Source organism: Centruroides sculpturatus, unplaced genomic scaffold (assembly GCF_000671375.1).
Source record: "Centruroides sculpturatus isolate CEXI.00-Female unplaced genomic scaffold, Cexi_2.0 scaffold16, whole genome shotgun sequence".
In the NCBI taxonomy this organism is placed as follows: Eukaryota; Metazoa; Arthropoda; class Arachnida; order Scorpiones; family Buthidae; genus Centruroides; species Centruroides sculpturatus.
Window position 1 is genome coordinate 1,342,379 of NW_019384548.1, and position 13,781 is coordinate 1,356,159.

The following is a 13,781-nucleotide window of genomic DNA, read 5'->3' on the forward strand; positions in this document are numbered from 1 at the left end:
TAGCGGATATAAACATCCCGTCATAAATAGCTGTAGTGTTCTCTTGTTGGTAGTCGTGCCAACACACAGCAGCGACGACTAGTCAATCGGCAACATCCCACGGATCGAAATCATCCAAAAGCTGACGTAAGTGCTCTTCGGTTTTCTATGAGCTTACAATGTTTGTAAATTGAATTCGGGAAAACTTCGAACGTGAGTACAGGCAACGCTTTTACAACGCCTGTACTCACATCTGTTACGCGTAAATGTTGTTTAAATTGTTTAATTTGATGATTTCGGCGCGTCAGTTATCACCAGTGAGTGATTGCCCACTATGCACGTGTGGTACATGCCTCCCTCGAGACTCGGGGCCCCTGAAATTGGAAAAAAATAAAGCAACTTTATCGTTGCAATTGTGTGTTACAATATATAAACACTTCTATAGTTACAATTAGACATTATTAGTTTATGATCTAAAATTATATAGAGGGGGCCCAATCTTCTGTGCCTAAGGGTCTCGGAGGTTTAGAATGTATGAGATATATGAAAAATATTATTTAGAATTTAAGATTAGAAAATAAGCAATAATTTTGTTTTTAATTAACGGAATAAGAATATAGGTCTAAGTTTATTGTCTAGTTTACAAATTAGTAACAATCACATCTTAACTTAAAAAAAAAATTACGATATTATGTGTACAGGTCTGTATGACAGAGCTTATATTTTTATTGTGAATAGTTAGATAATAATTCTACAAATATTTTTATAATTTATAATTGAAATGGTATATTTTTGGGTTATTCTATTTAAGCCATCTATGTATATGTTAGTATATCTAAAACATATATCTAAAAGTCACTTCAATCAAATATTCTATTATTCGTATGATCTTATTTCAATTTCATTCTGATCTTCCTATGTTTCATAATGCGTTTGCATTGATGGAAATGTGGAACACTCTTCTGAGAAATATTACTCATTTTTCTGTTTTACTGGTAATAACTCTCAGAGCCGTCGAGAGGGGAGTTGGGAATTTTTCCCTGCTTGGAGAAAACTTAGGGGCCCGTAGTGATTCCTATAAATTAATACTATTTTTACTAATGCTATTTATATCTTTAAGACTGCTTTTTATTAATAAAGAAACATTCAACGTATTTCGTTTGTTCAAAAGAAAAGGGCAAAAGGGGACCGATAAGGAGCAAAAGGGCTCGCTTTAACCTTGTGCTTCGTACAAGCTTTAGAAGGCTCTGACAATCCCCTTCCGCACAAGTACTAAATGAGCCTTTCAGAAGGTAAAGAAGAGGTATCCACTTTGAGCTCTTCGCAAATCCTGCTGTCACAGGCGATCATGCCTCATTTATGCTTACTAATCCCATAACAAATTAGGCAAATATCATTTGAGCTATCTTCTTTAGATTTGCTTGTAATGATAAGAATTAAATGTGCCATATAGTTTATAGTGCAATTTTCTTTATTATTAAATATAAAATAACTTAATTATTAAATCAGAAATATCCAAAATCTTATTTTTCTCTCCTGCTGAAAAATTGTTTATTTCATATTTAAAATACCAGCTTAGTAATTTGTTTATTATAATATATGGCTTAATCAATTAAATAAATTCTTACAGTTGTTCTTTACGCAGAAATTCCCATACAGACGTAGTATTAGTGTAATTTAATTTAATAATAGTATAATGTAAGTGACAGAAAATAATTAGAGGACAACATTAGCGGCTCGTATGAAGCTTGTAGTCTATGTGTTGTGCATTCCAGTATTTACCAAAAAATTTAAAAACTCTTCGTTCTGAGTTATTAATTTAGTCAGTTAATTGTTTCTATCAAACACAGTATATTCCAGGAATATAATTTTTAAAAAGGAATATATATTTGCATGATTTGGTGGGAGGTTCAGCAGATCTGACTAATAGAGAAACATCTAAGATGACAGAAATGTAATTTGTGTGGATGATAAGGATATTTGATTAACTTATGGTCAAGAAAGGGACTGTCCATAGATTACATAACGCAGATATTGATGGGTTGATGGGTATGCAGGTAATCGTCACGATTCATTTAAGAGGGTGAGGAGTGTTTACAAAACCGTAACATAATTCTAGAGTCTCGACCCTTGGGTATAACAATGATTCATTTTTGTTTCTGAAGTGTTGCATGCGAACCGTACTGTTTGTGTCATTGATTTGTACATTATACATGTAATTAATAAAATAATGTAACGTTCGGTACCCCGTGCTGTGTATTAATCCTTAGCGCAATTAAGAGGGATGATTGAGGATATGCGTTACGTAATTTTGAGGGTGAGTATGAGCGACGGCCTTACGGATGGTAATTCAAAGTATAAAAATAGCGTTACGTAATTTATGGAGGATCCCAAAGTCGAATGGACTTGAGACGAGAAAATTTGATCTTAAATACACAAATTTAGTTGTGAATTTAAAAAAAGCACCGTTTAACAATATATACAGTATATATAAGAAAGGGGATGAAAATATTATCTTAGTGAAATTTAAATACAGTAGAGCGTCGTTTATCCGAAAGTCAGTTATCCGAAACATCGGTTATCCGAAAGAATTCCAGTCGGCAAATTTAAATTTTCGCTAGTGCTGTGGCGCTGCAATCTTTGGCTATATCTTGGGCTACTCCAATATTTTTTTGTTGATGTGTGTGTTTTAGCTGGCAGCACTGGCACTTTTGTAAAAGTTTACGTTAGGCTTAACATCGACGAAAATTCAACGCGAAGCGACACGCAACGGAGAAAAATTTCAACACGGGATAGGTTAATATATTTTTTCGTACATAATCGGTTGTCCGAAAAATAAGTTATCCGAACAACCCGTCCCCAATTGATTCGGATAAACGACGCTCTACTGTAATACGTTGAAACTCAGATTAAGCTTTGTATATTACGAAACTTGGTTGTAATGTCAAAATCAGTTGGGTTCAATGAAATATGGATTAAACTAATGTTGTTTTAACTTGTTTAAAACTTCGTTTGTTAAAATATCAACCTGACATATTATGCAAATTTTTCTTTTTATTAAATTTAAGAAAACTTCATAAATTAACTTAAAAGTAAATTTTCTTACAGTTACTTAATTAAACTTTAATCAGTTCCGAGTTTCACTGTTTACGGATGGAATAACAATCGAGATAAAAGGGAGAAAAATGATTCATCGTTATTATTATATTAAAATTCAATAGAAATCATTATAATTTAAACATATTTTTAAAGATGGGCGCGCATTTAGATGTCTTGGATTTTATCCACAGACATTAAAACGTAAATAACTTATTATTTAATTAATTTAATTTAATAAAATTAATTAAGTCTATTCTAACTTTTATAAAGTCATTATCAAATTTAATATGATATGTAATTATAATATAATTTAATATTTTAATGATATTGATATGTTTCACTGTTTGGCAGAGTTTAAGCCAAAAATAATTTTATGACATAGGGATAGGAATATTTCTAATATAAATATTGAAATAATCAAATATTATATATTTTTGAGTAATACATAACGATTACGACTTACATTCATTGCAACTAGAACTATAATTAATACTTAAAATAAGATTCGAGAAAATAGCACAGCATAAATATGACACAATCAATTATAATAATTCAATTTCAAACTATCAATAATTTTTGAAAATTAAATGCTAACTTAATAAACAAACAAAAAACTTATTACGTTAGAAATGGATAATCCATTTGTTATTTCATGTGAATGAATATTAAAACGACATTGCTTTAAATATAATCTCAATTTTAAAAATAATATAAAACAATTAATTGAAATTAAATGGTTTAATTTATTCCCTTTCCTATTTCGTCCATCATTGAACCAGTGACTAAGGAAGGCATCGTCCATTAAGTACGTAACGCTATTTTTATACTTTTTAATTACCATCTCCCTGTAATGCTCCGTAATGCTGTAGTACAAACCCATCTCTAAAATTACGTAACGTTCTTAATTATATTAAGGATTAATACGCAGCACGGCGGAGTACCGAATGTTATATTACTTTATTAATTACATGTACGAAGCAATGATGAATAGTACGGTTCTTGATGCAACACTTCAAAATCGTTCTGTTATCCGAGTGTCGAGACTTACCTAACAACCCCACACCCATGTAACTCATCGTAACGATTATTTGCGCACCCTTCCACCCATATCTTCATACATTATTAATTAAGCTATAAGACTAATTAAGAAGAGACTTTAATGCTTATTTTATTGAAAATGAACGAAAATTATTTTAGAATTTGTTAGTATAAAGTTTCTTTTGTCTTTATATGATAATATAAATTATTATTATTATTATTAATGCGAAAGTCTGGCATGCCACCCATGTCGCAACCCATCAACGTCCACCGAATTGTGAACAGCCACCTGTCAAATGCTGGAAGAGCCAGAAAGTAAACAAACTCATAGATCGTCAGTTTGTTTATGTGAACTGACATCCCCGCAAAATCTGATCCGGAAAATGATGGTAAGGGTCTGCTTAGTGGGATATGTACCCAGCGGAAATTTATTGGGAGGAGCAAAAATATAGGACTGTAGTGTGTGGAAAGACTCCTGTCACTCATAAGCATGACATGACGTGTTTCGGAACGATCACCAAGAAGCAAAGGTGAAGTTGATGAAGCGAATCTGAGAAGTGATCTTGCAGAATAGGATTACGCGCGAACTAAATAGAAGATTTCCCTCATCCGGAACGACTAAAAGGAGCCTTATAGAATAAAATCGATCATCGACTTTTTCCGTTCGCATTTCTTCACTATTGAAATAAAGAACATGAAATAAACAGTATAATTTACTATAATCTTTCAATTACTTGCTTAAAGTTTTCAAAATTTGTTCTCTTTTGCTTCTTATCATAAGACACTATGCAGGAAAAATTACTTTGCGAATCTTTTTGAATATCGTTTTCTATCTTAACATTCTGTAAGGATATAATTTTCTTTTGAAATAATAAACACTCGAACTTATTTAATCAAATAAAATTTTAAATGTTTTATTGATAAGCTACATTTTTACTTGGTGATGATTTGGATTTGATTGGATTTTATTTATAAATATAATTCTAAATAGATAAATTAGACGTTTTTAATCTAGATCCTTTCTTTTTTTCTTTTATCTCAATGTTAGGATATATCAATAATAATTTGCACTGAGACTTCGTCACGGGTTCGTGCCTCACCAACTCGCTGTCTGCGTTCAGTTTTATAAATTTTCTTTGCTCCTCTAACACCTAAATAGGGCCAGTTTCCCACAGAAAGTCCTCCCATGAGGCACTTTCTCTTGTCAGATCATGGTTCAGTGATTTTATCCACTCGGCCATTGATGATCCTTAATGACCTTTAATTTTCTTTTTGTAGCAAAACAATGTTAGAAATATCGACTGATTTTAAGAATAAATAAAAATATAATCTAGAAGAATATATGCTAATTATAAATAGCCAAGACAATATTTAAGGCATAAAAATGACAAAAATACACAAACAAAAAAATTTCTAATCAAAATAGTTTATTAACATACAAAGTGTTTCAGATTTTTTGTGAAGTAAAATTCCAGTGTTTTCTCTGTTTCATTTGTAATTATATGAAACGTAACGACTCCACACAAAAATAAGATCTCAAATTTTTCTATTTTTATCCACATATAAATTGAATATTAAATGAAATATCGTAGATTATAAGGTAAATTATATTAAAATTCAAGAAAACATTTCATCAAAATTTAATAATACGTATGAAAATTAATTATAAACATATTAATATAACAATTATCGAATTCAATTACTGTATTATTATTTTTTTAAGTCGAAGTAACTTGATTATTATTAATAAAAATCCATCAACGAGTAGTGTAAATTTCCCAACAAGAGTTAAAAATTTCTGTGTGGCGTCATCGGTTTTAATTTTATAACGTTTTTTATATTACTAATTATTATAAAATGGCAAAAATCTTAATTTTGAGGGTATAGATGAGTTTTATAAAGAATTGCAAAGGCTAATAACGAAATTAAGTCCGTTTCCAGTCGAGATATAGCCTAACACACGACCCCTCCCCTACTCTATCTTTCCACTTCCTTGACCTTTAACCACCAAAATTTAATAGCATCGATCCCCCTAATAAACAAACCTCCACGAAAAATATCGGAAGTTTTCGACAAAAAGCACAGGAGTTAAAAAGCTTCAAAGTAGGCAAACAAAATATTGTTTTCCACACACAGAAAACCCCGATATTTTTTCTGCATTTCTCGATGTTTCAAGGTCCCCCGAGTAAAAGAAAAACAAAGTAAAAATCTTGTAATTATGAAAAATTGTATTGAAATATGATAACCGAATTTTTTCAGGTAATTTTTATAATAATTCTTTATCATCCTAAATGAGAACGGTGATGGGCTAGATAATCCGAAGCCGTATGTAATGTGAGTAACACATGGTTTCATACATGAACTCCAATGTGAGCAGTAATATGAACTGTATTTTCAAATACAGCTCATATTGAAGCAAAGTTCGATAGGTTCAGTTCTGAAATAAAAACCTATATTTTAAAAAATATATATATACATTTATTCATCTTCTAGACGATAGTCAATAAATCAACGTTTTTAAAATAAAAGAAACTAATGCAAAAAATTAAACAAACTTTATTATATTTAAAATAAAATAAAATAAAGAAAATTAAAAAATTTCTTAGTAATAAACTATGAATCAAATTAAAAGAATTTCGTTTAAATTAGACAAGAAATATTACGTACTGTACAGTACATTTGTCATTGAAACGTTACAGGCATACATTACATGTTTTTGTTTTTAATTGTCATGATATAAAAAATGATATTATAAGAACTGAAGACGATTACTCTGACAATTCTTTTAATCAAGGAAAGTTATTGATTCATAATTATTGCTAAAATAAATAAATGTGATACAGTATTTGTAAAAAATTAACGATAAATATATTATCATTAGTTATTTTCTGTAATACGATTTCTCTACTCAAAAATCAATTTAATACGACTATATAAGAAACTTCTTTCATTTTTTTCAGTTTATTATAATTTAAACAAATATAAAAAACGAAGTTTTATTCTTCTCCAATTTCTAATGTTGATTTACAGAAACATTTTCCGGATTTTCTTCACGTGTCTAATTCCTAAACATGGGCCAGTTTCCCATAGAAAGTCGTTCTCCCTTGGCAGATCGCCCATGCTTTGGGTTGGCGTATATTATTAATGAGATTTAAATATCTATATTGTATGATTTAACAATTTGTATGTGTTAAATATTTTATACAAGCAATTTATACAGTCATAGCAAAATAAATACATATTTACGATCACTTTTAAATTATTGTTTAGCTGAAGGCATTTATTCATGTGATTCAATGGATATTTTTTATTATAAGCTTATATATATAGCGGTTATAATCAAACGGGAGGTATTTAGAGCTCTGTATAGAAGTACTTTTGGATAATAACAAATCAAATTTTAATGTGCGAACTTATATGTAAACAAAAATGTGTTCAGTAGGATTGTAGGATTAATGGGATAAAGCGATCTGTCAAAGGAAAAATGCTTCTCGGAAAAGGAAAAATGCTTCTCGGATTTCTACAGGAAACTGGCTCTTATTTAGGTGTTAGACACATGAAGAAAATGGGGAAAACTCTACATGGCCAGCCCTTTGGTCATGCATCCGCGATCAACAAGTGTTCAATGATTTTTTTTTAATCCTCTCGGCCACTTGTAGGTGTATGTAAAGTAAAGGAAATACGATATTTGTTTTCTATGCAAAGTAATCCCGTATTTTCTCGATTAAACCCTGGGGTTTATTTTTAAAACGTACGTATTCCTTGGGTCTATATGAAGTCCTGAAGTTTTTTCTAGGGTTTATTACCTTTAAACAGGAGGACGAGTGGGTAAAACTTAAAAAAAAAATACTTGTACATTTTCGAAACTATCAAAACTATTTATTGACTGTATTTATGGGTTACGGCTACATTTAAAATAATTACCGTTTACGTAGTTAATCCAAATCAGCGTGTTCCGATTCGGTTGTTACGTTGTCATTTATGTCTGTTTCGATGTCGTCGTAATCAGGATTTAACTGACATCTCATTCAAACTCATCGTCTTCAATTCGACTTTTCCCAATTACTCTTCTGTTACTATATTCTCGACTTATGAATTTGATCGAGACTTCCTCACGTGCAATATTCGACAATATTTATAATCTTATTTCTAATAATGTTCCGGTGAACCTTGCAATCAATTTGAATAGGTCGAATTTTAATTCAACTTCTTACCTGTAACTCTAAACTATATTACCCTATACATATGCTTTTAAACTCAGGGTTTATTTTCAATAGCACCTTTATTCCCCGGAGTTTAATCGAGGAAATACAATATTTGTTTTCTTCTCATCAGAAAGGCTGTAGGCTATAACATGTTTCGTCATTATTGTTATGGTTATAAGAGAAGACCCGATTCAGAATTTGATTCTCATGTTATCTAGTTTTCTTTCTAGATTCAAGTCATTAATAAAGAAAATAATCAGAATAAATTTGATTTATATCAATTTTTTTTATTATTCTTCTGGAAAGGTTTAGCAAAATTGTATGGAAATAAGGCCTTTTAGTTTCCAAGGGTGGAAAGAGTAAAAAAATAATTGAGAAAATTATCAAATAGAATTGATATTAATATTTAATATTTAAAAAATTCAAACTATTTTATCGAATTAATAGTTATGATTAATGATTATTAGCAAAAAACTACATCTTTTGAAATCTTTAAATAATTTTATTATTGTTATTTCCATTCTAGAACAAGCTATTTTATTTTTATTTGCTATTTTGAAATGTTAAGAATTTTATCTTCTTTTCTAAATTTTTTTAATTGATATTAAAAGACGATAATTATATTTAAAACACAAATTTCATATAATTAAATTAGCAAATTAAAGAAATGCATATTTTTAATTTCTGAATGAATAAAACTTCTTTTAATTGTAACAGAATAAGTATTAAAAGATTTCGTTAAAATTTCTCTGAATTTTAATGATAAAATGAATTAATTAGAATTATTTATACAAGAGTTTAGAAAAATATGTCTACGGTTGTTTCAAAAAGAAAAAAATTTCTATCCCATACTTTTAAATATTACTATCTGAAAAATGAATAGTACATTTTTATATATATTTAAGAGATAACATTCCACATTCTTAGAAAGAAAAAGAAGTCTTATTTAAAGGTATAGGTTAGGAATGAGAAGATTCAGATAAAAGAAACTAAGTGTGAGAAAATAATCTAAATATAGAAAGATTGACGCATGGAGATTTAATAAATTGCATAGTAAACATTACTTTTAAAATGTAGATAATCTTTGAGATTGTTAAATAAATATATTTTTAAATTGCTTATTTATAACAGTGATAAATTTAACTTACAGATGATGGTTATCGCTAAAAAATAGGTGATTGTTTTTTTTTATTATTTTCCAATTTTATTTGAACTTGTTTAATTAAAGAAATTTGTTAACTTTATTAATGAAAATGTTTAAATTACGAACAGCATATTTAATTTCATAAAATTATTCCGAATTTAATATGCATTTATGCCCAAATATAAGCATAATCATTAATTTGGCATCTATTTCAGAAACTATTGATCAAAACAGCGTAAAAATAAGCATGCAAAACATTGTATTCTTTATGCAATAAAACAATTGGAAAGCAAACTTTAACTTAAATTACGTTATATCAAAAGTAACAAATAAAAATACTAAGTATTATCGTAAATCTTTTGGCGCAGAAAATAATTAATATGGCATGCGGCTGCCTTCTTCATACACACTCACGTTGCATAGCGATTGCTCATGCAACGTGAGTGTGTATACAGGAGTAAAAGTCCATTCTTGAAAAAGAGCACCCTGAATCTCTTAGAGTGTTCCTGGTAGAGGATGACTGAATTCAATTCGCCTCCCTAGAACATCCCACACATTCTAGGGGATTTTGATCCGCTGGCCATAACATGCGGCAAACATTTTCACTGTCAAGAAAGTCGTTGATGAGTGAAGCTCTGTGTGTGCGAGCATTATCGTCTATGAAGATGGAATATCTGCACCCACAGCACTTCGGAAAATCTCAAATGGTGATTACAAAATCTTGTCTTTGTACATTATTGCAGTGATACTAATTTTTGCAAAAACGTGGAGTTCAGTCAGCCATCAAACGTAATGACGCTTCAGACCATGATACCATCATTTGCAAGACGATCTCTCTTCATAATGTTCATGGAACTGTAGAAGCGCTCTCTCTAGATTCTAATTCGAGAATCATTCTGTAGAATATACAGTACTTGGACTTCTATTTATGGTTAGACGATTATTTTCTGGATACTAGACATAAACTACGTAATTTTATATAGTCTATAATCCATACTATTATCTCTTTCTATCAAACAATATAGCCGGATTCTTGTCGGATTATAATATGACTAATTAATTATAAAAATATTAAGTAATTTGGACTGGGAATAGGGCGGTTAAGCCACCGTCTCATTTTAAATTTAATTAATTAGTCATATTATGGCCCGTTAAGAATCCGGCTGTATTATTTGTTTATTAAGATATATCGGGTTGGATTTATATATAATTATTATCTGCTACATAATTTCATTACAATTTGCTTTAATTTTTAATTGATCTACAAGCGGTATTTAACTTAGTTGAGGCGGAGCGTCAGCCAAGCCTTTGTTGTGTGGCTTATAAAAATGTGTTCGTTCTCAAAATTTTATGGACCGATTTTGATAAAACTTTGCTATTTTCCATTAATTGTAATGCGGAATCCAAAAATATAATAAAAATGGAGGTCCATGACTTCGTTTTCGAGATACAGTGGAGTCAAAGTTGCATCCGCTTAACGGAAAATGGGCGTGAAAACGAACAAAACATAAAACGCGTGTCCGTAGAGGCAGGTACACAGTTTACCTGTGTGCAAGGATCGCCTCTTTCTTTCTGATTCCTTTTCAATTCTATTGTGATACAACAAAGTTGCACGATGCCCTAGTTGAAATTGTGCCCACCAGTGACCGAATGGATAAAACCACTGAATACTGGTAGTTGGTCATGGGTTCACTCCTCGCCTACGAGCCGGCCACGTGGAGTTTTCTGAAATTCTTCACGTTAGTCACGCCTAAATATGGGCAGTTTCCCATAAAAGACCTCCCGTGAGGTATTCCCCTTCGGAAGATGTGTCGTGTTGCCTTAATCGAATAAAACCAAACCAAACCAAATTTAGTTGAAATTATTTTGTAGTAATTCTGTTTTCAGTTATACGAGTAAGTTAGATTTTTATTTAAAATTTCAAAGATTACAAATTATACTTAATTTTAAGTTATAAATCAAATTTATTGGTAAGTAAATAAATTTCAATCAAACGAGATCAAAACAGACTTTTCTTTTTGAGACTTACCATTCTGTGGGCACTGAAAAGGTCTTTTTTTTTCAAGCCCGTCGTGGCAGGATTGGGATTAATGGAGCCCTATATATCCGCTCGAAAAATTCCTAGGGTTTTTCGACAGCCCGGATTCGAACCCGACTCATCCAGAGCGCCAATGACACCTGCGGCCGACGATTAAAACAAGTTTATATCTCACAATTAGAAAATTGTATTGAATATTTATTCATTAACATATGATAAATTAATTTTAATGAATAGACTTTAAAAAATTAAGTTAATTTATAAATTTGAAAACACGAATTGAAAGAGTTAAATAAGTTTTGTTTTTTTTGTATTGTCAACAGTGCTTTCGATTTTTTTACAGGACTTTTTTGCCTTCGTCAATTATTTTAATGTTATAGAAATCCATACTTTTAAAACGATTAAACTCTTTTGTAGATGAGACTAATTAATACTTTCTCTAATCTCATTTTGCCAATTAGATTTTTTTTCTTTCAAAAAACCATTGTATAGTAAACACAAGTAATAAAATCACAAAGAGTTAACGTTTTATAGGAGCCATCCCGTTTTTCTCGTCTTCCTTTTTTTTAGGGACAGATGTCACACTCTTATAAAGAAAAGCAATTCCGGAAGCTAATCGAACAGAAAATTCCAATATCAGATCTTCAAGTCAAGCTGCTGCTGACTTTCTCGGATATGATATTAAAAATTTCAAGCTTCTCGGTTCTGAAATCGACTTCATGCAATACTTCACATTTTATAATCTTCGCGTTTTTATCTCACAAATTTTGATCATTTAAATTGACTTATCAATTATTTTTTAATATATTTTTACTTAAAAAATTGTCACGAACAAGATTTAAGAACTGATTATTATTTTATTATTTTTCTATGGATTGAAACCTAAATAATTTTATTTATTATAACATAATATTTAAATCTATTACTTATAGGATATGTTGCGTATATTACTTTATATAAATTCATTAATTTTAAGACGTTAACGCATTAAGAATTGAACATTATGACAATACAATTTTTAATTACTCAATACGTTTCAATATTTTATGCTAACACAATTAAATCAGTAATGATTACAGTATAATTATTTGATAATTTAATGCTTATTTAACATATAAATATATTTATGAATAGGGTTATATAATTATTTAATTGTTAGGATTAATTAAATGGTAGTGCAACAATGCTATTTACAGAGATTTTGGATTGACCTTCAACACAGCACAGCACATCTCTGTTTTTATGTTAATAATTTGGAAATTTTTGAGATGATAAATGTAAGACCGAAGAGACTGTATGATACATAATAATATGTAAACAATATTTTATTTCTTTTTTTTTTTCCTTTCTTTAAATTATTATCTGCTTTCGTGAAAACGGGTTGAGGAAAAACAAATGTTATTGTTTGAAATACATTCCCTAGAATTATCCTGATCTGAATGAAGTTAAAGGTAATCCAAATTACAGTATTTAAAGGTAATAATTGTGGATTACAACTGAATTAATTATTGTCAAGTGTTGGCTTGTTTTTTTTCCGTTTAATATATATCTTAACGTTTTTTCCCTTTCTATTAACTTATATAACATATTCAGTACTTTAAATATTATATATTTAAATTAGACAGCAGTATACGAAAGAAAAAGATAAAATATTTCAGGTAAAATGAAACGAAAAATGCAAAGACATTTCCTAAAACATTATTTATTTATTTTTCATTTTTTTTAAATTATTATTTCTATTGTTCGAAATTTAAACTACAATTCAATAATAAATTGAAGACAAGAATGGATGAAGGTGTTATGTTACAATATCAAAGTTTTGAGTGAATTGATGTTAAGTTTTTGTTATGTAATTATTTAGGTGTAAATGTAACCACGAAATAGCGTCACACAGAGAATATCACACTGCTGTTTAATTTCTGAGATCTTTGATGGTGATATGTGAGAGACGGATACGTTACACCTTCATCCATGCAAGACAATTGGATTTCGAATGATTGTAACATAACACTTATGTCTTCAATTGTAATTCATAATTATTACCTTTAAATAAACTTTAAACAATTTACTAATGAATTACTTAATATTGGCAATGGACCTTATAATTGATTTTAATTTATTTTCAAATATTTTCTTATATCATATCAATGAATTTCGTTGATTATTATATAAAATATAATAAAAATGTAGTCTATTATATTAAAAATGAGTCTGACAATATTCCGGCTTTTTGTAATATGTCTAGGAAATATTCAATTGAATCGTTTAATATGCCTAC

At 29.5% G+C, this 13,781-nt stretch overlaps 1 protein-coding gene across 2 annotated transcripts in view; it reads left to right on the forward strand.

The window, feature by feature from the left end:
- LOC111623585 (heterogeneous nuclear ribonucleoprotein C-like) overlaps positions 1-13,781 on the forward strand; it is an 18,565-nt gene continuing 4,784 nt past the window's right edge. Inside the window, exon 1 of one of the 2 annotated variants that reach the window (XM_023366212.1) lies at positions 1-126. The gene's annotated coding sequence lies outside the window, so the exon portion shown is untranslated. The remainder of the gene's footprint in view (positions 127-13,781) is intronic. The other variant, XM_023366213.1, reaches the window with a different exon arrangement.